Genomic DNA, 27,853 nt, shown 5'->3' on the forward strand with positions numbered 1-27,853 from the left:
CCTCTGGGAGATAGGACATTCTTCTTTCCGAGTCCAGCATGACCCCAAAAAATTTTATTCTGGGCTTGGGTATGAGATCTGATTTTGACCAATTTATGACCCAACCCAATCTCTGCAGCGTGGAGATCGAGGACTGACAGTCGACCCTGAGCTGGGCTGCTGAATCTGCTATGATAAAGAAGTCGTCTAGGTACGGGACCACCGTGATGTTTCGAGCTCTTAGGTAGCCCACTACTTCTATCATTAATTTTGTGAAGACTCTTGGGGCTGATGCTAGGCCGAAGGGGAGGCAGTGAAACTGGTAGTGGTGTATCCTGCCCTCCTTTTCGACTGCAAACCTGAGATATTTTTGGTGGTCTGGGTGGATGGGGACGTGGTAGTATGCGTTTTTTAGATCGAGCGTGCACATTACCACCGCTTTTTCCAGCAGAGGAATCGAGGATCTTATTGATTCCATCTTGAAGCGTTTGTATGCTACCCACCTGTTTAGGGGCTTGAGATTTATTATGGTTCTGGTCTCCCCCGATGGTTTTTTTACTGCGAAAAGGCTCGAATAGTGTCCTCTCCCTTCTTCTTGGGTGGGTACTGGCATAATCGCCTCCATTTCTAGGAGGTCCTGGATATCCAACCACATGGGGGAAGTCGGACAGAGTTGAGAGCTGGTCACTAAGAACCTGTTTGGGGGTAGGGAGTTGAATTCTATCCGGTACCCCTGAGAAATGACCTGTAGTACCCCGGGGCTAGTGGTAACCCCCCACCATTCTCCCCTGCACTTGAGCAATCGCCCCCCTACTCTGGTGGTGTCATTTTTTCTGGGAGCTAGACCCTGGGCCGGAGAAGATGGTATCTCTGTACCTATTTCTACCCTCGCCCCCTTTGGGGTAGCTCCATCGACCCGAATTCCCCTTCCCTCTGTAGTCCGTTCTCTGGTTGTAACGGGGTCTACGAAAGGGCTGATACCTCTTTTGCTTCTCTTCAGGGAAACCCTTTTTTTCATCTGATTCCTTCTCTAAGATATCATCAAGCACAGGCCCGAAGGCTCTACCCCCCGAGAAGGGAATTGAGCAGAGTTTATTCTTTGACTGCATATCACCTGACCAACTTTTAAGCCAGATAGCCCTTCTGGCTGTGTTGGACAAGGATTGGCTTCTGGCCGAGAACTGTGCTGAGGCGTCAGCCAAAAACCCTGTAGCTAATTTTAGGGAAGGGATTTCAAGATGGTTTCTATCGGAGTTCTATCCGACAGGTGCTCCTCCAAATCATCTATCCATAGATGCATGGGGCGTGCCACTGATGTCGCGGCTATATTTGTTTTTATGACCGCTGCTGAACTCTCCCAGGCCCTCTTTAAGAGGCCTCTGCCTTCCGATCTAGGGGCTCCTTTAAGCTTGAGGAGTCCTCGAACGGAATAGCTGTCTTTTTAGATACTTTCGCTACTGGGATATCTATTTTAGGGACCTCTTCTCAGACCTTGACCTCCTCTGGGTCAAACGGCAGGCAAAGCCTGAAATCTCTGGGGATAGTCAATCTCTTCTCTGCTTCCTCCCATTCTTCTAATATCATCGCCCGTATATGGGTGTTTACTGGGAAGACCATCGAAGTCTGGGAGCGCAACCCTCCGAACATTTCATCCTGTATTGAGAGGGTAGTCGGGGGTTCCTCGATCTGCATAGTGTGCCGAACTGCCCCCGATAGCTCATCCATATCGCCGGATGAAAAGAGATATTTCCTTCCCCTTTCTGGGTGCTCTCTGATCTCCTCCTCCTCTGCGTCTGAATCGGACGGGATGTCTTCGGAAGACGTGTCCGATGCCCTCTGTCTCTTTCTGGATGCCTGGGGGTTCACCCGCGGGGTTTGGGACATGGCCAGGCCGGAAACCGAAGCCTGCACTTCCTCTCTAATTATTGCTCTCATGTTAGACATGAGTGTAGCTTGTTCCTCCCCCATTATGCGCTTTGTACATGCATCACAGAGGGTCTTTTTCCACGTGCCCTTTAGCTTTTTAGAGCAAACTGGACACTTCTTATCCTTCCTCCTGGGCTCCTTTCTCTCTGAGGTGGAGGTTCCCCCCTGGAACACATAAAATACCTTGCCTTACCGGGGCCCTGCCATGACCTCATCTGAGGTTACTCACGTGACCCTGGCTCTCTGCTCCCATCTCTGCTCCCGTCTCCGTCTTTGCCTGGTCCTCCATCCTGATAGAGAGGCTTACTGTGGCTGCCTGCTGCTGTGGAGACACAGAGACGTGTAAGTGGCCACGGACGTAGCGTCCGGCTCTTACTGCTGCAGAGCCCGGCGTACCGCTGCTGTTCCTCTGCTCCCTTCTCTCCTCCTGCCGCGCTGCTGATCCGCTCCACCGCCAGGAATCTGCCCCCTCTCAGGTGGATCTATGCCAGCAGTGCCTGTGATGCCGGGCGGTCGCACTTGATGACACGACCGGAAGTGACGTGCCCCGGCCTCGATGACGCGACTGGAAGTGACACGCCCCAGCCCCGATGATGCGGCTGGAAGTGACGCTCCCCGGTCCGGGCACGGTGCGGTCCTCCAGGTATGCCGCATCCCACGGAGGGGGGAGAGGTGCGGCGATCCTCTGCCAGGGTCCGCTTGTGGGGCCAGTGGACTCCATAGAGGCGGCCCCGGTTCCCATATATCGGTGGTGGTGGCGGCGTCCAGAGTCGAGAGCCCCCGTCAGGAGGAAGCGACCCCGTCTCCAGCGCTACACTGGATGAGCTGAGGGACCCTGTGCCGGGTGTCAGCTGTAGAATTTTTGAGGTAGGAAGGGAAAGGCTGGGCCCCCGATCCTAACCATCTGCGTGGAACGGTCGGATCTTCCTCTCGTCGTTCCTATCCACAGTGGGACAGGAAAAACACTGAAGGGTGGTAGGGGGAGGATCCTTTTAAACTCTCGTGGTTTCCTGTCCCACTACAGATAAGAAGGACGTCCTCCAGTGTGCTGTCAGGTGGTGACCTGGAAAAAGAACTGTGCTTTTGACCTACTGAAGCAAGAGGTTTCCTTTAAGTGTGAATCTTGTTCTGGGGGACTTGAGCAGTCCATGTCTTAACGTGGATCGGCCGCCACTTTATTTTTTTCTACAGCTGACAATGTAGGAGAAATATCAGAAAGTGCTGCCGAAAGCTGAATTAATTAGAGAATACGTATGCTTAGGATAATAATTGAATAATTTTTAATCAGAAACAGAGGTTGAGGCCATCAATGGCCAATAAGTCATCTGAATTGCCTCCATTCAATTCTGCATTTCCTCTGCAATAGCTGCTATCGGTCAAGTCAACCCCTTTAAGACCAAATTCAGGACATCAACGGTCAACATGATAAACCACTAAAGCTTACACCAGTTTCTCCAACCTGCCATGTATTAGAACTCATGGCTATGATTAAAGACTTTGGGTCATCGAATCTATTTCATCATATTCTTTGCTAAACGATTGTGACTGATTCATCTCTATGTGGCTACGATGAAATATTGTGTAGCGTCAAAAGCTCCAAGGTATTGTTTCCAGCTTCACAAAAGAACATAGGTTGCGGTACATTCATGAATGTGATAGATCTTAAGGAAGAAGAATCCTTTTGTGAAGACATCTTATTGCTCGATAGGCAAGAGTTAAGTCTGGAAAGAAACATTTCGACTGCTACCAAAATTAGTGTGAAATCAAGTGAAGGAGAAGAGTTGCTAAGATGAGAAGTAGTGGGCAGGGATGGTAGAGGGACAGCAAGAGCGCAAGGAATCTGTAAGAAAGAGTCTAAGGTAAAGGTAGCCTCAGTGGGGTGATCACGTCTCATCATCTTGTCAGGTCGCGCCGTCTCATGACACATCATGAATGCCGATAGCGGTGGTAGTAGACCTTGTCACAGATTGTCATTGTCTTGTTTAATAAATAGCAGAAAGAAATTTAGTCTCTTCAGAAGCAAATAATTACCGTCACATAAAATATTGACCGTAAACATCGCATGTCCTTCATGAAGGTCAAGGAATGACATCAAGGCAGTATCTTTAAATAAGGAATAAAGCGTGGAAACACCTCACACTATAAAAAAAGGACAACATATACTTACAGTATATGGCAGGTGAGAGTAACAGGGATCCTAATACAGATTCTGTAACGGAGCCCAGGATTGTAAATATGGTAACTTTTTCCACTGTTCGCAAATGAAGATTGTGAATAAAATAACTTTATTGATAGTAATTAAATACTTGTACATAAGGGCAGTACTATAGTAGCTATATCCTTGTACATAGGGGCAGTATTATAGTAGTTATATTCTTGTACATAGGAGCAATAGTATAGTAGTAATATTCTGGTATATAGGAGGCAGTATTATAGTAGTTATATTTTTGCACATAAGGAGCAGTATTATAGTAGTTATATGGTTGTACATAGGAGCAGTGTTATAGTAGTTATATTATTGTACATAGGGGCTGTATTATAGTAGTTATATTCTTTTACATAGGGGCAGTATTATATTAGCTGCTATATCCTTGTATATTGGGCAGTGTTATAGTAGCTATATTCTTGTACATAGAGGGCAGTATTATAGTAGTCATATTCTTGTACATAGGGGACAGTATTATAGTAAGATAAGATAAGATAATCCTTTAATCATCCCACCATGGGGAAATTCAGAGCATTACAGCAGCAAGGCAGGAACAAGTACAGATACAGATGCATAAAGGCATTACATTGACAGTAGGTAGGTACATATACGAAAAAAAAAAAAGATATAACCGGACTATCACAACTTTGGATCTATCAGTTCACTCTTTGGGTCGTTCACTGTTTTGGACAGTGCTGGTTATACAGCCTAACTGCAGCAGGAAGGAAGGACTTTTGATAGCGCTCCCTCTCACATTTAGGATGAAGTAGCCGGTCACTGACAGTACTGCACATCTTTGTCACGGTCTCATGCATGGGATGGGAATCATTCTGCACCATGTAGCTCACCTTGGCCAGTATCCTCCTGTTGCCTACTTCTTGAACTGGATCAAGTGGGCATCCCAGGACAGAGCTGGCCCTTCTAATCAGTTTGTCCAGCCTATTCTTGTCCCTGGTTGATATGCCACTACCCCAGCACGCCAAACCAAAGAAGATGACTGATGCCACAACAGAGTTGAAGAAGGATGCAAGGAGTGCCCCCCTAACTCCGAAGGCTCTCAGCCTTCTGAGCAGATAAAGTCTACTGTGGCCCTTCCTGTACACTGCATCCAAGTGATGGGCCCAGTCAAGCTTATTATTGAGGATCACACCAAGGTACTTATAGGTGTCGACTATCTCAATGTCATTTCCCTGAATGTTCACCACTACTACTGGATTTTTTCCCTTGCGAAAGTCCACCACCAATTCCTTGGTCTTCCCGGAATTAATCCTAAGGTGGTTCCTCTGACACCACTCCAGAAAAGCTTGGTTAGTATCTCTGTACTCTCCTTCATCTCCTCCTGTGATGAGGCCTACTATTGCAGAGTCATCAGAATACTTCTGCAAGTAGTAGCTAGATGAGTTGCACTTAAAATCCGCAGTGCACAGTGTGAAGAGAAAAGGGACAAGAACTTTACCTTGAGGTGCCCCTGTATTGCAGATCACCGTGTCTGACACACTGTCCCGAACCTTTACAAACTGAAGTCGGTTCGTGAGGTAGTTAAGAATCCAGGTGGAGAGTTGGAGGTCCACGCCAACAAGGCCCAGCTTGTCTCTCAGTAGACCTGGCTGTATGGTATTAAAAGCACTAGAGAAATCGAAGAACATTATTCTCACAGTGTTCCCAGGTTTCTGCAGGTGAGAGAGAGTCCTATCTAGAAGTTGGATAATGGCATCATCCACACCAATGCCCAGCCTGTAGGCAAACTGGAGAGGGTCCATATCCGAGCTCACTAGAGGACGGAGACGTGTGAGAACCAATCTCTCTAGTACCTTCATCAGGTGTGATGTCAATGCTACAGGTCTATAGTCATTAAGGTCTTTAGGATAAGGTTTCTTCGGAACTGGTACTACACACGATAATTTCCGAAGTTGTGGTACTATACCTATTCTCAGGCTCATATTGAACAGATATGTAATGATCTCACTCAGCTGGTGCCCGCAGGTTCTGATTAGCCTGATACCGTCAGGACCTGCAGCCTTCAAAACTTTGATCTTATCCAGTTCTTTTGCAACCTGGGCACTTGTGAAGAACAGACCCTGGCTCAGTTGACAAGTTGCAGCAGGGGGTGAAGTTATATCCTTGTATATTGAGCAGTATTATAGTAGTTATATTTTTGCACATAGGGAGCAGTATTATAGTAGTAATATTCTTGTACATAGGAGTAGTGTTATAGTAGCTATATTCTTGTATGTACGGGCAGTATTAATGTAGTTATATTTTTTTTACATTGGGGCAGTATTATAGTAGTTATATTCTTGTGCATAAAGGGCAGTATTATGGTAGTTATATTCTTATATATAGGGGCAGTATTATAGTAGTTATATTCTTGTACATAGGAGGCAGTATTATAGTAGTAATATTCTTGTACATAGGGGCAGTGTTATAGTAGCTATATTCTTGTATGAACAGGCAGTATTAATGTAGTTATATTCTTGTACATAGGGGCAGTATTATAGTAGTTATATTTTTGTACATATGGGCAGTATTATAGTAGTTACAGTCTTGTGCATAGAGGGCAGTATTATGGTAGTTATATTCTTATATATAGGGGCAGTATTATCGTAGTTTATTCTTGTACTTAGGGGCAGTATTATAGTAGTTATACTATTGTATACAGGGGCAGTATTCTAGTAGTTGCAGTATATTCTTATAAAGCTATTCTAATACTTACTCTTAGGCCGGGGTCACACTAACCGACGCAAAATACGGTCAGTATTTTACATGTGTAATACGGATGAATGAGCCCTAAACAGTGCTCCGTATGTCATCCGTAATCGAGGTGTGGTCGCGTATTTTCCGCATGTCAGCATCCGTATGTAATCCGTATGGCATCCGTATAGCGAGATTTTCTCGCAGGCTTGCAAAATGGACATATAATGGAGCCCTATGACAGGGTTTCTAACAGAAACCAAAGAATAGATATAGACACATAGAATGCATATATATATATATATATGTATTCTATGTGTATATATCTATTCTTTCATTTCTTTATTAAACCTGTCAGTGTGAGTTTACTGTATAGCGCACTGAATTGCCGCCTTTGCTAAAAGACACCGGGTGCGTATTTCTCGCAAGTCACATGTGTGGTCCGTGTGTAATCCGTATTTTTTGCGCACCCATAGACTTGCATTGGCGTACTACGGCCGTAGTACGCTGACAATCGCAGCATGCTGCGATTGGCACGGACCGTAGAATACGCCCTAGAAATATACGGCTGGTGCGAGGGACCCCATAGAGAATCATTGGTCCGTGTCTAATGCAGGCTTTTAGCGCCTCTCATTCGGCCGTATTCCTCGCCAGTGTGACCCCGGCCTAACTCTAATACTACCCCTTAGCTGGTGACATGCTGTGACCACTGTTGCCGACCATTGGTCATGTGGCTAGGCTATAAATGATCAGCTACATGCAAGTACAGCTGGTTGTAGGAGATCATTAAGGTGGGAATGACTTCTTTCATATTTTTCAGGTTTGAAGCTGTTTTAGATTTGCTCAGTGATCCAGCAACAAACAATAATTTGTTCCTTCGTCGGCTGATTGCATCTTTTATGATAATTAAAAACTCATTGTTTATCGGCAGCACATTTCCTCATGTGAACAGGCGATGTGATGACGATAATAGTGTAATCAGTGGGGGAGGGGGAAATGAACCCTCACTTGAAAAAATCTGAAGAGAATTGCCACATGTAAATGAGCGATGATCAACTGCTGTATCGCCGATTGCTGCTCATTATGGACAATTTATCTGTCTGTATAAGCGGACTCTTACAGCATAATCAATTTTAATATTAACAGGTAGGACAGACAAGACATCCATTTATTTGCACTGACTTTTATTCTCTGCATCGTTGGCATTTTGGGTTATTATGTAACAGCACTTAGACACACTGAAGGCGATGGGTCGCCCTCCCAGGGCTGTTGGGTACTCGGTACCGGGCCGGTGTCAGCGGGATGTGTCACGGTGGCAGTGACCCGGTCCGTGGCCCTGGGCGCCCAATAAAAAAGGGAGATTGAATGGTGGAATGTAATTGATTGAATGAATAGTTCGTGACGCCACCTGTGGTGTTCGGCAAGTGAGATGTTAAGCCGACGCTGCATGCAGACCCAAGGCCGCCATCAGGGCATTACTGCCCTTACTACTGTATGGGGCCCCATGAACAGTAGCAAAAAGAGGGGCCTGGATATGCTGGCAGACCGGGCCCTCCTCTCTTGATACTGTTGTTTGGGCTACAGGTGCAATAGTTCATGGCCGCTGCAAGCCAGATACATAACAACACTGCGGTGATTTAAAGATACACCTACAGTGCTGTTAGTGAATGCAGTGGCCAGAAATCAGTGCTGTACCTTTAAAGCAGAAGCAGGACCAAGTTCATCATGGTCCTAACGCAGGTCATGTGACACACTGCGCGCTCTTCTTCATTCTCGAGCAGAGCAGCAACATGTAACGTTTCTGGGAGACAGAAGATGCTGAAATCGGCAGAGGAGGTGGGCAGTGTGTGAGGACTTGCAGGAAGTTGCAGAGGGGAGTGAGGTGAGGAGATGGCAATCTGCTGAGGTGTGGAGATGGAGGCTGCTGAGGAGATGGGAGACTGCTGAGGAGATGGGAGACTGCTGAGGTGTGGAGATGGAGGCTGCTGAGGTGTGGAGATGGAGGCTGCTGAGGAGATGGAGGCTGCTGAGGTGTGGAGATGGAGGCTGCTGAGGTGTGGAGATGGAGGCTGCTGAGGAGATGGAGGCTGCTGAGGTGTGGAGATGGAGGCTGCTGAGGAGATGGGAGACTGCTGAGGTGTGGAGATGGAGGCTGCTGAGGTGTGGAGATGGAGGCTGCTGAGGAGATGGAGGCTGCTGAGGTGTGGAGATGGGAGGCTGCTGAGGAGATGGGAGACTGCTGAGGTATGGAAATGGAGGCTGCTGAGGTGTGGAGATGGAGGCTGCTGAGGAGAGGAGATGGAGGCTGCTGAGGAGATGGGAGGCTGCTGAGGAGATGGGAGGCTGCTGAGGTGTGGAAATGGGAGGCTGCTGAGATGTGGAGATGGGAGGCTGCTGAGGTGTGGAGATGGGAGGCTGCTGAGGTGTGGAGATGGGAGGCTGCTGAGGTGTGGAGATGGGAGGCTGCTGAGGAGAGCAGATGGGAGGCTGCTGAGGAGAGGAGATGGGAGGCTGCTGAGGTGTGGAGATGGGAGGCTGCTGAGGAGATGGGAGGCTGCTGCTGAGGTGTGGAGATGGGAGGCTGCTGCTGAGGTGTGGAGATGGGAGGCTGCTGCTGAGGTGTGGAGAGGGAGGCTGCTGCTGAGGTGTGGAGATGGGGAGGCTGCTGAGGTGAGAAGATGGGAGGCTGCTGCTGAGGTGTGGAGATGGGAGGCTGCTGCTGAGGTGTGGAGAGGGAGGCTGCTGCTGAGGTGTGGAGATGGGAGGCTGCTGAGGTGTGGAGATGGAGGCTGCTGAGGAGATGGGAGACTGCTGAGGTGTGGAAATGGAGGCTGCTGAGGTGTGGAGATGGAGGCTGCTGAGGAGAGGAGATGGAGGCTGCTGAGGAGATGGGAGGCTGCTGAGGAGATGGGAGGCTGCTGAGGTGTGGAAATGGGAGGCTGCTGAGGTGTGGAAATGGGAGGCTGCTGAGATGTGGAGATGGGAGGCTGCTGAGGTGTGGAGATGGGAGGCTGCTGAGGTGTGGATATGGGAGGCTGCTGAGGTGTGGAGATGGGAGGCTGCTGAGGTGAGGAGATGGGAGGCTGCTGCTGAGGTGTGGAAATGGGAGGCTGCTGAGATGTGGAGATGGGAGGCTGCTGAGGTGTGGAGATGGGAGGCTGCTGAGGTGTGGAGATGGGAGGCTGCTGAGGTGTGGAGATGGGGAGGCTGCTGAGGTGAGGAGATGGGAGGCTGCTGCTGAGGTGTGGAGATGGGAGGCTGCTGCTGAGGTGTGGAGAGGGAGGCTGCTGCTGAGGTGTGGAGATGGGAGGCTGCTGAGGTGTGGAGATGGAGGCTGCTGAGGAGATGGGAGACTGCTGAGGTGTGGAAATGGAGGCTGCTGAGGTGTGGAGATGGAGGCTGCTGAGGAGAGGAGATGGAGGCTGCTGAGGAGATGGGAGGCTGCTGAGGAGATGGGAGGCTGCTGAGGTGTGGAAATGGGAGGCTGCTGAGGTGTGGAAATGGGAGGCTGCTGAGATGTGGAGATGGGAGGCTGCTGAGGTGTGGAGATGGGAGGCTGCTGAGGCGTGGAGATGGGAGGCTGCTGAGGTGTGGAGATGGGAGGCTGCTGAGGAGAGGAGATGGGAGGCTGCTGAGGAGAGGAGATGGGAGGCTGCTGAGGAGATGGAGGCTGCTGAGGTGTGGAGATGGGAGGCTGCTGCTGAGGTGTGGAGATGGGAGGCTGCTGCTGAGGTGTGGAGAGGGAGGCTGCTGCTGAGGTGTGGAGATGGGGAGGCTGCTGAGGTGAGGAGATGGGAGGCTGCTGCTGAGGTGTGGAGATGGGAGGCTGCTGCTGAGGTGTGGAGATGGGAGGCTGCTGAGGTGTGGAGATGGGATGCTGCTGAGGTGAGGAGATGGGAGGCTGCTGAGGTGAGGAGATGGGAGGCTGCTGAGGTGAGGAGATGGGAGGCTGCTGCTGAGGTGTGGAGATGGGAGGCTGCTGCTGAGGTGTGGAGATGGGAGGCTGCTGCTGAGGTGTGGAGATGGGAGGCTGCTGAGGTGAGGAGATGGGAGGCTGCTGAGGTGTGGAGATGGGAGGCTGCTGAGGAGAGGAGATGGGAGGCTGCTGAGGAGACGAGATGGGAGGCTGCTGAGGTGAGGAGATGGGAGGCTGCTGAGGTGAGGAGATGGGAGGCTGCTGAGGTGTGGAGATGGGAGGCTGCTGAGGAGAGGAGATGGAGGCTGCTGAGGAGATGGGAGGCTGCTGAGGTGTGGAAATGGGAAGCTGCTGAGGTGTGGAAATGGGAGGCTGCTGAGATGTGGAGATGGGAGGCTGCTGAGGTGTGGAGATGGGAGGCTGCTGAGGTGTGGATATGGGAGGCTGCTGAGGTGTGGAGATGGGAGGCTGCTGAGGTGAGGAGATGGGAGGCTGCTGCTGAGGTGTGGAAATGGGAGGCTGCTGAGATGTGGAGATGGGAGGCTGCTGAGGTGTGGAGATGGGAGGCTGCTGAGGTGTGGAGATGGGAGGCTGCTGAGGTGTGGAGATGGGGAGGCTGCTGAGGTGAGGAGATGGGAGGCTGCTGCTGAGGTGTGGAGATGGGAGGCTGCTGCTGAGGTGTGGAGAGGGAGGCTGCTGCTGAGGTGTGGAGATGGGAGGCTGCTGAGGTGTGGAGATGGAGGCTGCTGAGGAGATGGGAGACTGCTGAGGTGTGGAAATGGAGGCTGCTGAGGTGTGGAGATGGAGGCTGCTGAGGAGAGGAGATGGAGGCTGCTGAGGAGATGGGAGGCTGCTGAGGAGATGGGAGGCTGCTGAGGTGTGGAAATGGGAGGCTGCTGAGGTGTGGAAATGGGAGGCTGCTGAGATGTGGAGATGGGAGGCTGCTGAGGTGTGGAGATGGGAGGCTGCTGAGGTGTGGAGATGGGAGGCTGCTGAGGTGTGGAGATGGGAGGCTGCTGAGGTGTGGAGATGGGAGGCTGCTGAGGAGAGGAGATGGGAGGCTGCTGAGGAGAGGAGATGGGAGGCTGCTGCTGAGGTGTGGAGATGGGAGGCTGCTGCTGAGGTGTGGAGAGGGAGGCTGCTGCTGAGGTGTGGAGATGGGAGGCTGCTGCTGAGGTGTGGAGATGGGAGGCTGCTGCTGAGGTGTGGAGATGGGAGGCTGCTGCTGAGGTGTGGAGATGGGAGGCTGCTGAGGTGAGGAGATGGGAGGCTGCTGAGGTGTGGAGATGGGAGGCTGCTGAGGAGAGGAGATGGGAGGCTGCTGAGGAGATGAGATGGGAGGCTGCTGAGGTGAGGAGATGGGAGGCTGCTGAGGTGTGGAGATGGGAGGCTGCTGAGGAGAGGAGATGGGAGGCTGCTGAGGAGATGAGATGGGAGGCTGCTGAGGTGAGGAGATGGGAGGCTGCTGAAACGACCAAAAAAATTCTAGAATTCCACTTTTTTCAATTTCACCGCACTTTGAATTTTTTTCCCATTCTCCTGTACACTATTTGGTAAAGCCAGTCATGTCATTCAAAAGTACAACTCGTCCTGCAAAAAACAAGCCCTCACACGGCCATATTGATGGAAAAATAAAACGTGGGTATATATGACTGGGAAACATCTTTATTTGGGAAATTGTTCTGCGCTCGCACTGCGGTGCATGGACTGGGCGCCGATCTCCTGGCCTGCATCCTCATGCTGTGAGGCTGCTGAATTCTAGTCAGGAGACCGGCGGCCCGTCCATGCACTGTGGTCCGAGCGCAGATCGATATCCACCGACAGCTTCATACATGTACAGAAAACATTACAATAATCTACAATCAGAAATACAGATTATAAAAAAAAGTCACAATCTGGTTTCAATTATTTTAAAAAAAAGTATGTGACTCATTTCCTTAAAGAAAAAGAAAAATATACCTAAACAGAGTATTGGGTATTTTAACAAATGATTAATAAGTTACAGTAGAGTAGAGCTCATCCAAAAGAGTCTACCTTGTTGTGGTGGCGGCTTAAAATTCTTTTGGCCAGAACAAAAGCTGCTGGCTATATGTATGATCTGGGAAATGTTCATGTGTGATTGGTGAGGACGTGGTGCAGAAGTGGAATTTTTCCAAGAGTGGGTGGTGGGACTCTGGAAGATTTGAGGGGTGGAGGCACGGCTGGGGTGGAGCCTGGACGGAGTCTCAAGGGGGCCCAAACATTTTTACAGTATGGGGCCCTGAAATTCCTAATGGCAGCCCTGTGCAGATCCTCTGGGACTGATGGTGTGTTGCAGCCAAGATGGTGAAGCTCCCCACAGGTGGAGCTGTAGTCCCAGGGCAGTATAGATGTAGGGGTAGAGGAGAGGCGCAGGCAGTGTAGAAGCTGGTACCTAGATGTAGCGGTACGGGGTATGTTGGCGCAGGAATAAATGGAGGACACCAGGGCTTGTAGTTCCAAAGCTTTACTCACAGTCTGTAGTACACACAGTTGCCTGCCTCTGTGCTGGGACTCAGTCGACCTCCAGGCCAGATGGAATGCTCCCTTCCAACACTCCGCCAACATGTGCCTTTCTAAATGTCTCCTTTTATAGCACCTTTGGTGTGAAGTACTCCCAGTACTGAGTTACACTGGAGTTCCTCCTGACAGATGTTCCCAAGAACTTTCCTTGTACATCAGACAGCTGTAGCCTGCTTCGGGGACTCCTTGCTCCTGAGTCCCGGCTCACTATCAATGTTGCTGTTGTGCCCCCAAGTCTGAGATGGAAGTAGCGCATTTACAGCCTGCTACTCTTCCGGTGTTTGCTGCAGGACCATTAGTGTCCATACAACCTCGGGGACCAGGCCCCGACCTTGCGCTTAGAACTTCTCGGCAGGGTTCTCTCCTAACCCACGTCCTCTGTTCCCTTTACTCCTCCGTTCCGTACTAGTCTTCCCTTCTTATGGAAGATCAGGTTTCTGTTCAATGTCTTTCTCCTTCCTTCCTTTCCTGTGCAAGCAGACACAGGTCACTGAGATCTGCTGCAGCACCTCCTTCCTCCATCCCTCTCTCTGGGATCCTCTCTCTCTGACTCACTACTGACTTCTGACTTACTGACTGAAATCCTAAACCTTCCCGCTCTTTTATGTATTCTAACTCCACCCGCCTCCAAGTACGTTTCGTGTTCCAAGCAGGGAGCCACCAAAGGTGCTTTGCTACACTCCAAGCAGGGAGCCGCAATGTGGCTTTGCTGAACTACTGTGTTGTGTGGGATGCAAGTGTTGGAGCGTGGTTAGGAATCATAGAATCGTCGAGTTGGAAGGGACCTCCTGGGCCATCTGGTCCAACCCCCTGCTCAAAGCAGGATTCGCTAAATCATCCCAGTCAGATGTCTGTCCAGCCTCTGTTTGAAGACTTCCATTGAAGGAGAACTCACCACTTCTCGTGGCAGCCTGTTCCACTCATTGATCACTCTAACTGTCAAAAAGTTTTTTCTAATATCTAATCTGTGTCTCTTCCCATTCAGTTTCATCCCATTGCTTCTAGTCTTTCCTTGTGCAAATGAGAATAAAGTTGATCCTTCTACAATGTGACAGCCCTTTAGATATTTGTAGACAGCTATTAAGTCTCCTCTCAGTCTTCTCTTTTGCAAACTAAACATTCCCAAATCCTGCAACCTTTCCTCATAAGACAGGGTTTGCAGACCGGTCACCATTCTGGTCGCTCTTTTCTGAACTTGCTCCAGTTTGTTGATGTCTTTTTTAAAATGTGGTGCCCAAAACTGGACACAATATTCCAGATGAGGTCTGACCAAAGAGGAGTAGAGGGAAATAATGACTTCACGTGATCTAGACTGTATGCTTCTGTTAATACATCCTAGAATTGCATTTGCCTTTTTTGCTGCTGCATCACACTGTTGACTCATATTCAGTCTGTGATCTATTAGTATACCCAAGTCTTTTTCACATGTGCTGTCACTTAGCCCTATTCCTCCCATTCTATATATGCTTTTTTCATTTTTATTGCCCAGATGTAGTACTTTGCATTTCTCCCTGTTAAAAACCATTCTGTTAGTTGCTGCCCACTTCTCCAGTTTATTTAAATCTTTTTGAATCCTCTCTCTCTCTTCTCTAGTATTAGCTATCCCTCCTAGCTTTGTGTCATCAGCAAATTTAATCAGTTTACCCTCAATTCCTTCATCTAAATCGTTGATAAAGATGTTGAACAATACAGGGCCCAGGACAGAGCCCTGTGGTACCCCACTTGAGACATTCTTCCAACTGGATGTGCAGCCATTTACGACCACTCTTTGGGTCCGATCACTAAGCCAGTTATGAATCCACCTAACAGTTGCCTTGTCCATTCCATACTTAGTCATTTTATCAATAAGGATTGTATGAGAGACTTTGTCAAATGCTTTGCTGAAGTCAAGATATACTATATCTACAGCATTTCCTTGATCCACCCAATCAGTGATACCGTCATAGAAGGAAATTAAGTTAGTCTGACATGACTTATTAGTTAGAAACCCATGCTGACTCTGTTTAATCACTTCATTCTTATCCAGGTATTGACATACATGTTGTTTAATAATTTGTTCAAAGATCTTTCCTGGTATAGAAGTCAGACTCACCGGCCTATAGTTGCCTGGGTCCACCTTCTTCCCCTTTTTGAAGATAGGAACAACATTTGCTCTTCTCCAGTCTTCTGGCACTTCTCCTGTTCTCCAAGAATTTTCAAAGATTATGGAGAGGGGTTCAAAAATTTCTTCTGCTATCTCCTTCAGTACTCTGGGGTGTAATTCATCTGGACCTGGAGATTTGAATTCATTTAGGTTAGCTAAGTGTTTCCTCACTATCTTTCTGTTTATAGATATCCTGGATTCTTCTATTCCCTTAATAGGACAGTGAATAACAGTTGATGTTGCATTTCCTTTCTGAGAGAAAACAGATGCAAAATAGGAATTTAAAAGTTCAGCCTTCTCAACATCCTGTCTTACCATTTCATCATTTTCATCCTGTAAAAATCCTATAGCATCTTTGACTTTTCTTTTACTTTTGACATATCCCCAAAATCCTTTATTATTGCTTTTGACATCTCTTGCAAGCCTCAGTTCATTTTCAGCTTTAGCTAATCTGATTTGTGCCCTGCAGGTTCTGCAGACAGCATTATATTCTTCTTTAGATATGCCTCCCTCTTTCCATTTTATAAACATTTTTTTCTTCCTTTTTAGCATGTGCTTAAGTTCTGTGTTCATCCATCCTGGTTTCCTTAAATGCTTCCTATTCTTCCCTCTTTTCGGAATTGTTAACAACTGTGCTTTGAAAATTTCATTTTTCAAGAGCCTCCAACTTACCTGGATGGTGGGGCACCACACCTCAGGAGGAGGTGCAGAACCTCTGTGGCAACTGAATCCTCAGGGGTGCCACAGCGACAGTGAGTGGGGACGTTGTCAGTGCTTTATAGAGCGTAGGATGACTTTCATCCTGCATCAGGAATCCCAAGGGATCTGGGGATCTGCTAAGTAAAGTAGAATCTACAATGGGTGTCATTTTTAGCTTGTGGTTATGAGATAGAAACATTTCTACAGCTGTGGCAACTGAAATACCAGAAACGTGACTTGCCATGCGATATCAAGTCCCATTGAGTTTTATATACATCAACCCCCTCTTCCTAATTGTCTCAATGTTCTGATATTTTGCACATTTCGCACACCAAAAAAGTGAGAAAGTAGATGTTTGTTCATAGGTAGAAAGCACCCACTGTGTCCACCAAAATCTTGTTGGGAATCCTAGCTCCCCCATTGTCTTCATGAATTTAAGTATGGGGGGGAGAAAGCAATCTATAATTATCAGTGCTGAGTTTTGGCCAAGATTTGCAGACTTTTTTTTTGCCTTCCTCTACAAGTTAGTTGCCCATATACTTGAGATAACTGTCAGACGAATGCTTTTATAACTATTGTAAGGGGATGGAAGAATGATACTGTTTTCCCTTTCCTTCTCAGGTGGTCCCGGTTCCGCATGTTTTAATGTAATGTAAATTCTGCGTATGTTTGTTGATATAATGTCGTATTGCTACATGAGTAAATGTATTACCACTCATATGAAAGGTATTACTACACCTACTGGTGTATTACCTTATAAGTTAAATCTATAGTGTACATATATGTTCTGCTATGTCTTTATTTATACTGTCTTATATCTTGTTGTTGCTATGTACATAGGTTGTGCACTGTGGTTTATAGGGAGAGCATAGTACCTTCATTTGGCCAAAAGATGGTGGGCATTTCAGTACATACAGTTCTTAGAATAATATACAAGTCAGAACATGTTTAAAGTAGGAGGGGCTTGCTGTGAGATAAGAGAGGAACATTTCCTGTTTTTCTAGAGTCGGGCTAGGGAGCTGAAGGAGCTCAGTTGGGGCCAGAGAGCCCCCACCCTCAAGGGGGCTAATGCCCTGGGGACAACGCAGTGGCCCCGTAACGTTTGAAGCTTAAGCCCAGCCATCCAGGGCCAGAGGGAAGAAGACTGCAGCAGTAAGAGTAGTTTCAGTGCAAGGAAAGGCTGGTGCTCTAATTGTGGACACAGCAGAAAGGACGGGCAAGTCTCTCACCATGTGGCTGATAGCAGCCTGGGCACATTCTCTCACAGCCGGGGCGAGACAGCTAAGGGAACCACCAGTGAAAGTGAGTCTGGACAGGGAGGATGCTGAGGGGCCGTGTGTCACGGTCCAACCCGGGTACATGCTGTGCGACAGTGAGAAAAGTACAGGGAAAGTGGAGGATGTGTACTGCTTGAAACATGATTTTAATGCTGTAACAGAACTGGATGTGCTGTGACCTGAAGTCAGTAAAGTTGTTCAGTTGAAAGTTGATATGGACTGTGTCTCAATTCTTGCAAATCTGGCTGGAGAGGGTCTCGTGCAGCAGAGAAGATCCTGAAGGAGCTGGACCTGGAGTCACAGGTATGCTAATTAATGGACATTATTTTCATGTAAGAGGAGGTCAGGGCACAGAGATGAAAAAGTGTGTAAGTGTGCGGCCATGACTACAGCCCTGGCACAGGCAAAACTTTACACTATCTCTTCTGACTTCCCCATACACATGAATGTTAGGTCCGAGCGTTCATGTATTCTCTGGGAAGAGCAGATGTAATGGATACATCTGGTTGTTTCTTATTTCCTTGGAGGTCAAAATGATTGGGTATTTGAATCTAAACTTATCTCTCCCAACATCATGTATCATGGGAGTTGGGTTAGCCCCATATACTTCAGATGGCTAGCTTGTCTGCCAAAATGAGTGGTTTTGGATTACTTTAATCAAATTATCTAGGATTAACATTCAGTTTACCAAGGGGCACAATGGGAACCCTGTTTGGGAAAGGATGATCAATACAGATGGATTTATTATGACTGAAGGTGCTCATACACATTGGTTTAAAGGTGAAAGAAATGGTTCATTTCCACTAAAATGATTGTTCATCGGAAGCAATTTAACAATGAACAATTGTTTCACCCCAAAAATTACCTACCTCCATGATTTTTTTTCGACTGATGGTTGGACTAGATGTTTTTGTTATTATGAAAAATATTTTCATCCACAAAAGAAAGAGTGTTACTCATTTTTTATGGATCCTATCCCGGGAACTGCATTCTCCTCCTACCTCTGCTCTTCTGCATGTTGGATTATGATGCCACTTGCTCAGGCCTTATAGATTGACTTTTCAGATAGTTGCTTTTCATACCACTGCTATAGACTGCCGCTTAGTTTTAGGACTTTATAGTAAAACTAGTTACACTTGGTAAGTAGTTTGATAACCTTGTGTTATTGCAAGGCATCTGAGCCATTACTAGGGGTCTACAGTAAAGCATAGGGTTTTATCCTATTCTACTTCCTCCTGATAAATAGTTGTAATATATACCAGACACCAAGCTCTACCTTGTACTGAGTCACATACCCATCTCTGCCATGTCGAAATGTAACCCCACATTATGGCTGTACCAGCTCTGTGATGAACTCTGTAACAAATCTAGCTCTGCCACATTATTGGGTAAACCTATCTAATCACTGTACAAGCTCTGTCATAGACTCTGCGAAAAACATTGCTCTGACAAATTGCTTGGAGACCTTCTTTTTTCAGTGCACTAGCTCTCCCTTGGACTTTGTCACAAACCAAGCCTTACCACATTGCTGGCTAACCCTGCCATATAGCTTAGCCAGCTCTGTCTTAGACAAAGTCACCTTTTTAAAATTGTTGTACAACCTGGCATTTTGTCTGTGCCAGCTCTATTTGGGACTCAGCCATACAAAATCAGCTCTGTTATATCGAAGAGTTAACTCTGCTATACCATTTAACTAATTTTGCTACTGAAAACCCTGCCGCTAAGATCCGCTTCACTATTTTTTCATCTCTAAATTGACTCTGCTGTCCTTTTCTCTAATTGCAGTGTCTTCACTCTGCAACATCATCTGTCATTTAGCTACACTAACCTCTAATCCAAAGGCAACCGGCTCACTCCGCTGAAGCAACTCTATCTGTCCATGCTGCAGAAGATCTGGTCCTCTGGACCAAAGACTTGGATGCCCCATCTCACCAGGTGAGACACAACACCTAAAAAACCCCTTTATCTTTCGCCTGTTGCTTTGAAAATGTATGGCCAGGTTGGACTACTTTAATGGCCAATGTAGCTACTTTAGTGAAACTATTGAACACCAGACAATGGATCGTCCAACAGTTGTTCAACCATTAACCAACTTCTGTCCAGTATTATGGCCACTTTTAGGCTTTTATGTCCCTATTTTAGGTCAATTAGTGGCCCTTAGATGGCAGCCTGACATCTGTTCCCTTCTTTCTCTGTATCTCGGTGTTTCCGTCCCCTCCTCCTCGCTGTACTTTCATACCTGCACTTCTGTCTTGATGAGACGTGTGTGAAGTGTTCTGTTTGTGTTCCCCCATGTGGTTTGTATCTGGTGTTTCCTAGGTTATGGGATAAAGAACGTAGTTATGAGAATTGTCTCTTTGTAGCCTCTTCTGATTAATGTAGCTTGCGTCTCATCTTCGCAAGGACACGGCAGCTTAGACACCCTTGTTGGTAATCATTGCTATTGTCTGCACTTTATAAAGAGATAGAAAAGGCCCAGCAGCAGATACGTGTACCTCATCAATTAGTGAGGACCTTGAGCAATTAAAGGTCTTGTTTAATCTCAACGGAATAAAAAAAACAGCAGTCATATATAAAATGCACCAATGGCCTGTCCGCCCCTGCAATAGAGTACAATGCTATTACACTAGAACTCCCAACAAGATTTTCACACAATATTATCGTATGCTGTATACAGGACACTACTCTTCTCAACATGGCCTAGACTCTGGACCTGACTAGAACACATTTTATAATGCGCTTTACATACTACAACCACCAGCACGACCATCATACAATTATATTACATGCTGTATATAGGACACATTATATAACTGTGCTATGTTGTATACTTAGAGCATAACTCTCAACAGGAATGAAATGCAATTCTATTATACACTATACCCAGAAGACTACAACTCCCAACATACTACAATTTTTCTTAAAAGCTATACATTGAACATTACATATTGAAGCCCCACCCGCTATGATACCCCTTTCATAAAGCATGATTTTCATAAAGTATGATGACAACAAAAGTGCCCCTCAAACACAGTATGAAATATCCACTGTGAATTCTCCAAAATACGCTTTGCATGCACACTATGATGCCCCTACAGAGTCCCCAACACAGTATGATGTCCCTATAGTGTCCCCAACACAGTATGATGTCCCTGCAGTTCCACCCCATACATTGTGAGGCCTCCAGTAACACCAAGACAGTATAATAACCCCCCACAGTACCCCATACAATATGATGGCCCCCACATCATCCACACACAGTATGATGTCCCCCAAAACCCTCCACACACTATGATGGTCCACACAGCACTCAACATGGTATTCTGACCCCTACACAGCCCTTCATACAGTAAATTAACCCTCATATAGTGTATTGGCTCCTGCACAACCCTTCACACAGTATAATATCCCCACACAGCATTCCACACAGAACACAATGTGATGGCCACCAAAGTACCTCACTCGATTTGATCACACCCACAATCCCCCCACATACAGCTGATGATCCCCAAGACTTTATAATGGTCCCACATCCCCCTATACCCATTATCCCAACACAGAATAATAGCCCTTTACAATGTACTCATTGATAGAAAAAGAAAGCTACTTATTTTCCTTGTATCCCGCTGCTCTGGTCACTGCAAAGTAAGTTCTGATGCTCCGCACAGCTGGCGCAATGTAGTGAAGTAGAGAGCGTGTCTGTGCAGAGACTCAGAGCTCAGAGGCACACAGTGAATGATGGAACAGGCAGCAGATGGCTCCCCGTCCCATCAGTTTTTTCAAAGGTATCTGCATCCAGGATCCAGATGAAAGTGTGACGCAGAGCGCAAACCTGATGCTGGAATTGGACTTCCCCCATCTCATGGGCCCCTTAGCGACTGTGTAGCATGCCGCTATTAGCGCTATGCCACTGACTGGTGAATTTGGCCATAAAACTCTAAGCAAAGAACACTACATACACTACATCCCAAGATTATCTGACCACTGATTATGACCATAACACACTATACATAGAACACGACAACTCCCAACAGGACCACTGGATATGACTAATACAATTCTATTACACACAGAGCACTACAACCCCTATCATTCCCATAACACAACTCTGTACCAAGCTATACATAGATCTTGGTGCTGTAGGAACCTCGGATGACAAACTTCTCCTGACAGCTGAGCATCTGAAACAGCTCCATTTCTCAGCGTTTCCAGTCAGATGTGGTTCTTTGTTGAGGCCTTGTCTTGACCTTGTGCAGAAGTGACAATTTTAAGAAAGGAGATGTTGCATGGAAGTGACTTGGAGCAGTTAACCTCTTACGCGTGCGCAGTCTCCCATCAGGGGTGTGAGGAAGTCGGGCAGAGAGTGTTCCCTCCGGGGCTGCACGTCAGCTCCGCTCAACCTCACAGCAGTCTCCGGCTGTCTGTGATCATCACTTAGTGATTAGCCATGTTGATGAGCATATAGTGGAACGTGTCCAAGCTGAGGCCCACCACACTAATCTCCTCATTACCAGGGGTCCTCCGTAAAGCATAAAGCATAAACTATTCTACTGCCCCATAAAAAATAATTGTAATACATTTTATAGACCTAAAGAGGCCATTGAAAAAAGGTATAACAGAATTGGCGTTAATGTCACCACCGGTGAGGATAGAAATGTTTATGGTAGATGATATTTGAGATAAATTTGATGATCTTGGAGCAGTAAATGTCCTGTTTTTTTGGGATTAATAGCAGTCCCATCTGCATTAAGGGTAACATTTTGGACTTGGGACACAAATGGACACCGTAGACCTCCATTTGTTTTGTGAGGAACCCTGTCCTTTTTGTTGCCCACACAAAATTTTTCACAACCTCTTTAAGATGTCTGTTTCATTCCCAGTTTCCCCAGTAGATGAAAAGCATCTCAGGTAGCAGCACATTGACCTGAAGCCCTATGTGAGCACTCATGTAGTACACCCATGCGTCCCATCTGCTGTGATATTATGGGGGCATGTGGATATTGTATGTGTGGCGCTCTCTCGTACTGACGAGTCTGCACATAGTGATAGAAGCACTCAGCGTCCTGTCAGCGGTACAAGACTGCATTTTGATTTCTTATCTGAAGATTTATTTCCTTGCCGCTGATGCACCTGAGACAATTCGAGAGCCTGGTGACCTTCAAAGCTAGGCTGATGGCTTCAAGAAATCGCAAATGGACACCAAAAATGGAAATGTAAAATTTAACTCTACCGTGTACCTGGCTATAGTTGGAGAGACCATAACCCATAAATAGTGTTGAGCGATACCACCCGATACTGAAAAATATCGTATCGGAATGGATCGGCCGATCTAAAAAAAGTATCGGGTATCGCCGATTCCGATCCCGGAAGTCCCATTCAAGTCAATGGAACTGAAATATCGGAATTAAAAAAAACCCTTTCTTTCCCTGTAGGTTAATTCTACATGAAGAAACACAACTAATAATAATGTAGAATGTATTGTGGGAGGTGTAGGACACATTAAAGCCATAGAGGTTTAGCCCAATCAAATGGAATAGCAGGAATTAAAAATTTTTTTTTAAAGACGTTTGGAGTTACAAAGATATTTACTATGTTAACCTCTTTTGTGTTTTGTCAGATATGTATGTTTTACTACTTCCATGCTCTTCACCTTCTTTTTTACTTGTCCCACACTTTCCCCTTCATCATCCTCAGCAGCATCTTTTTCATCAACTACTTCTTCACCTTATTCATCTTCTTCTTCTTCTTCTTCTTCACCTTCTTTTTTTTTTTTTTTTTTACATTCTTCATATTCTTCTTATTCAACTATTATTCTTCTTCATCTTCTTCCTATTCTACTTCTTTATCATATTCTTAGTTGTGTCAGGCATTCCTGTAGTTGTAATCTATAAAAGTTTGAAGATTACACCTTCCGTTCAGCCTGTGACAACAGATTTACAACAGGATTTGTCCGCGTTCAGTTTGGCCTGCAGCAGCAGGCCTTTTTCAGGGGCACCACGAGGAGGAACGGACTAACCCCCTTACACTGCTTAGTCTTCTTCTGCTTATAAATTAGATAATATCATTTGCTCTGATTTTTAGTCTTATGCTTAATGTTCTTCTGCTTTTGGTTTTTATGCTTCTTGGTCTGGTCTTCTGTCTCTTGTTGTTCTGCATCTTGGTGGTTGTCTTCCTGTTCTTTGTCCTCTTGGTCATCTTCTTCAGGGTCATCTGAAAACCAGGGGAAGAGTCTTGAGGAGATCATTTGCATATTCCCAGTGCCTTCTGGGATAAGTGAAGAGTCTCCGCGAGCTCAACGATCACTGGGTTTTGGCCGTTGCAGCTGAAAAGAGGAAATCGGAAAACCAGGGGAAGAGTATTGAGGAGATCATTTGCATATTCCCAGTGCCTTCTGGGATAAGTGAAGAGTCTCCGCGAGCTCAACGATCACTGGGTTTTGGCCGTTGCAGCTGAAAAGAGGAAATCGGAAAAACCGCGCGCCGAATTTGGGCTCATCTTTCATCGTTTTTAAGAAATCTCAAGATGGAAGAGGCCAGGAGCCATTTGGTGAGCTGCATTTCTTGCTACATGTTCACAGACTTACCAGTGGAAAAGCCAAACTTCACATGCCACAAATGCAAGCTTGTGTCCCTGTTGGAGGAAAAGTTGCAAAATCTCGAAGAGAGGTTAGCTACGTTGAAGATCATTAAGGAAGGTGAAGAGTTCTTGGACAGAGCAGAATTATCTCTTCATGTTACAGAAAGAGAAGAAATTCGAAGTGCACCTGAAGAAACAGAGGAATGGAGACATGTGACCCAGAGAAGCAGGAGGATCAGGAGGCAGTCAGCACCCATACTGCTCAGAAACCAGTACCAGGCTCTCACGCAGGAAAACAATGAAGAAATACATCAGGATAAGACTTTGCCAACAAGCAGCAACCTTGTACGCCTTCAGAGTCCTCCTGGATGGAGAAAGAAAAATGTTGTGAAGAAGAAACGGAGAGTGGTGGTCATGGGGGATTCCCTGTTGAGAGGAACTGAGGCCGCTATCTGCAGACCGGATATAACTTCAAGAGAAATGTGTTGTCTTCCAGGTGCAAAAATTAAAGATGTGTCTGACAGGATATCAGGACTCTTCAGACCTACAGATGACTACCCATTCCTGCTACTACATGTGGGGACAAATGACACTGCAAGAAACGACCTGGAAACCATCTGCAGAGACTTTGAAGACTTAGGCAAGAAAGTGAAAGAACTGGGAGCGCAGGTGGTCTTCTCTTCCATCCTCCCAGTGGATGGCCATGGAACAAGGAGGTGGAATAAGATTCTGCAGGTGAACAACTGGCTACGTCGATGGTGCCGTCAGCAACGATTTGGATTTCTGGATCACGGAGTGAACTACTTATACGATGGACTACTTGCTAGAGATGGGGTGCACCTTACGAAGACTGGTAAGCATGTATTTGGAAGTCGCCTTGCTACACTTGTAAGGAGAGCTTTAAACTAGAACAACATGGGAAGGGAAGCAAAAGACCAGAAAAAGCCATACACCTGACAAATGCTATTGAGAACTCTGCTATTAGAAGTGGAAAGGAAGAACAAAGACGAAAGAATCTAATTAATAAAAATATTGGAGAAAGAGAAACCAATCACAAACTAAAATGTTTCTATACTAATGCACAAAGCATGGGCAACAAACAAGGAGAATTGGAACTATTAACACAGGAAAAGAAATATGATGTCATTGGAATCACTGAAACTTGGTGGGACAATACACATGATTGGAATACAAGACTAGAAGGATACAACTTATTTGCAAGAAACAGACTTGATAAACGAGGAGGGGGTGTCGCATTGTATGTTAGAAACGCGTATATCTGCACAGAGATTGAAGCTTCAGAGACTGGGAGTTCTGTGGAAACTGTTTGGGTAAGAATACAAGGACAGAACAATGGAAAGGACACCATTGTAGGCATTTACTACAGGCCGCCTGTGCAAGCTGAAGCTATGGATGAACTCTTTATGCATCAAATGGCCAAGTTCTCCAAAAAATATGACATAGTTGTCATGGGAGATTTCAACTATCCAGACATTTGTTGGGAATCTCTCTCAGGCAAAACTAACAGGTCAAGGAAATTCTTATCCTCTCTTGCTGACAACTTTATCTTCCAAAAGGTAAGGGAGAAAACAAGGGGAACTGCTACCTTGGATCTAATCCTTATAAACAGGGAGGAAATGGTTGAGGAGGTAAAAGTGGCTGGGACCCTAGGAGGTAGCGACCATGCTATTTTAGAATTTTGGATAACTAGAGGCGGAAGACCTGTGAAGACTCAGACGTCAAGGTTAGATTTCAGAAAGGCAGATTTTAAGGGATTCAGAAAGAGAATTGGAGGGATCCAATGGCTGGATATCCTTAAAGACAAAAATGTCCAGGAAGGATGGGAAATCTTGAAAAATGAAATTCTCAAAGCACAGTTGTTAACAATTCCGAAAAGAGGGAAGAATAGGAAGCAGTTAAGGAAACCAGGATGGATGAACACAGAACTTAAGCACATGCTAAAAAGGAAGAAAAAAATGTTTATAAAATGGAAAGAGGGAGGCATATCTAAAGAAGAATATAATGCTGTCTGCAGAACCTGCAGGGCACAAATCAGATTAGCTAAAGCTGAAAATGAATTGAGGCTTGCAAGAGATGTCAAAAGCAATAATAAAGGATTTTGGGGATATGTCAAAAGTAAAAGAAAAGTCAAAGATGCTATAGGATTTTTACAGGATGAAAATGATGAAATGGTAAGACAGGATGTTGAGAAGGCTGAACTTTTAAATTCCTATTTTGCATCTGTTTTCTCTCAGAAAGGAAATGTAACATCAACTGTTATTCACTGTCCTATTAAGGGAATAGAAGAATCCAGGATATCTATAAACAGAAAGATAGTGAGGAAACACTTAGCTAGCCTAAATGAATTCAAGTCTCCAGGTCCAGATGAATTACACCCCAGAGTACTGAAGGAGATAGCAGAAGAAATTTTTGAACCCCTCTCTATAATCTTTGAAAATTCTTGGAGAACAGGAGAAGTGCCAGAAGACTGGAGAAGAGCAAATGTTGTTCCTATCTTCAAAAAGGGGAAGAAGGTGGACCCAGGTAACTATAGGCCAGTGAGTCTGACTTCTATACCAGGAAAGATCTTTGAACAAATTATTAAACAACATGTATGTCAATACCTGGATAAGAATGAAGTGATTAAACAGAGTCAGCATGGGTTTGTAACTAATAAGTCATGTCAGACTAACTTAATTTCCTTCTATGACAGTATCACTGATTGGGTGGATCAAGGAAATGCTGTAGATATAGTATATCTTGACTTCAGCAAAGCATTTGACAAAGTCTCTCATACAATCCTTATTGAAAAAATGATTAAGTATGGAATGGACAAGGCAACTGTTAGGTGGATTCATAACTGGCTTAGTGATCGGACCCAAAGAGTGGTCGTAAATGGCTGCACATCCAGTTGGAAGAATGTCTCAAGTGGGGTACCACAGGGCTCTGTCCTGGGCCCTGTATTGTTCAACATCTTTATCAACGATTTAGATGAAGGAATTGAGGGTAAACTGATTAAATTTGCTGATGACACAAAGCTAGGAGGGATAGCTAATACTAGAGAAGAGAGAGAGAGGATTCAAAAAGATTTAAATAAACTGGAGAAGTGGGCAGCAACTAACAGAATGGTTTTTAACAGGGAGAAATGCAAAGTACTACATCTGGGCAATAAAAATGGAAAAAGCATATATAGAATGGGAGGAATAGGGCTAAGTGACAGCACATGTGAAAAAGACTTGGGTATACTAATAGATCACAGACTGAATATGAGTCAACAGTGTGATGCAGCAGCAAAAAAGGCAAATGCAATTCTAGGATGTATTAACAGAAGCATACAGTCTAGATCACGTGAAGTCATTATTTCCCTCTACTCCTCTTTGGTCAGACCTCATCTGGAATATTGTGTCCAGTTTTGGGCACCACATTTTAAAAAAGACATCAACAAACTGGAGCAAGTTCAGAAAAGAGCGACCAGAATGGTGACCGGTCTGCAAACCCTGTCTTATGAGGAAAGGTTGCAGGATTTGGGAATGTTTAGTTTGCAAAAGAGAAGACTGAGAGGAGACTTAATAGCTGTCTACAAATATCTAAAGGGCTGTCACATTGTAGAAGGATCAACTTTATTCTCATTTGCACAAGGAAAGACTAGAAGCAATGGGATGAAACTGAATGGGAGGAGACACAGATTAGATATTAGAAAAAACTTTTTGACAGTTAGAGTGATCAATGAGTGGAACAGGCTGCCACGAGAAGTGGTGAGTTCTCCTTCAATGGAAGTCTTCAAACAGAGGCTGGACAGACATCTGACTGGGATGATTTAGCGAATCCTGCTTTGAGCAGGGGGTTGGACCAGATGGCCCAGGAGGTCCCTTCCAACTCTACGATTCTATGATTCTATG

Source organism: Dendrobates tinctorius, unplaced genomic scaffold, assembly GCF_039654945.1.
Source record: "Dendrobates tinctorius isolate UK_male_01 unplaced genomic scaffold, ASM3965494v1 ptg000065l, whole genome shotgun sequence".
Classification (NCBI taxonomy): Eukaryota; Metazoa; Chordata; class Amphibia; order Anura; family Dendrobatidae; genus Dendrobates; species Dendrobates tinctorius.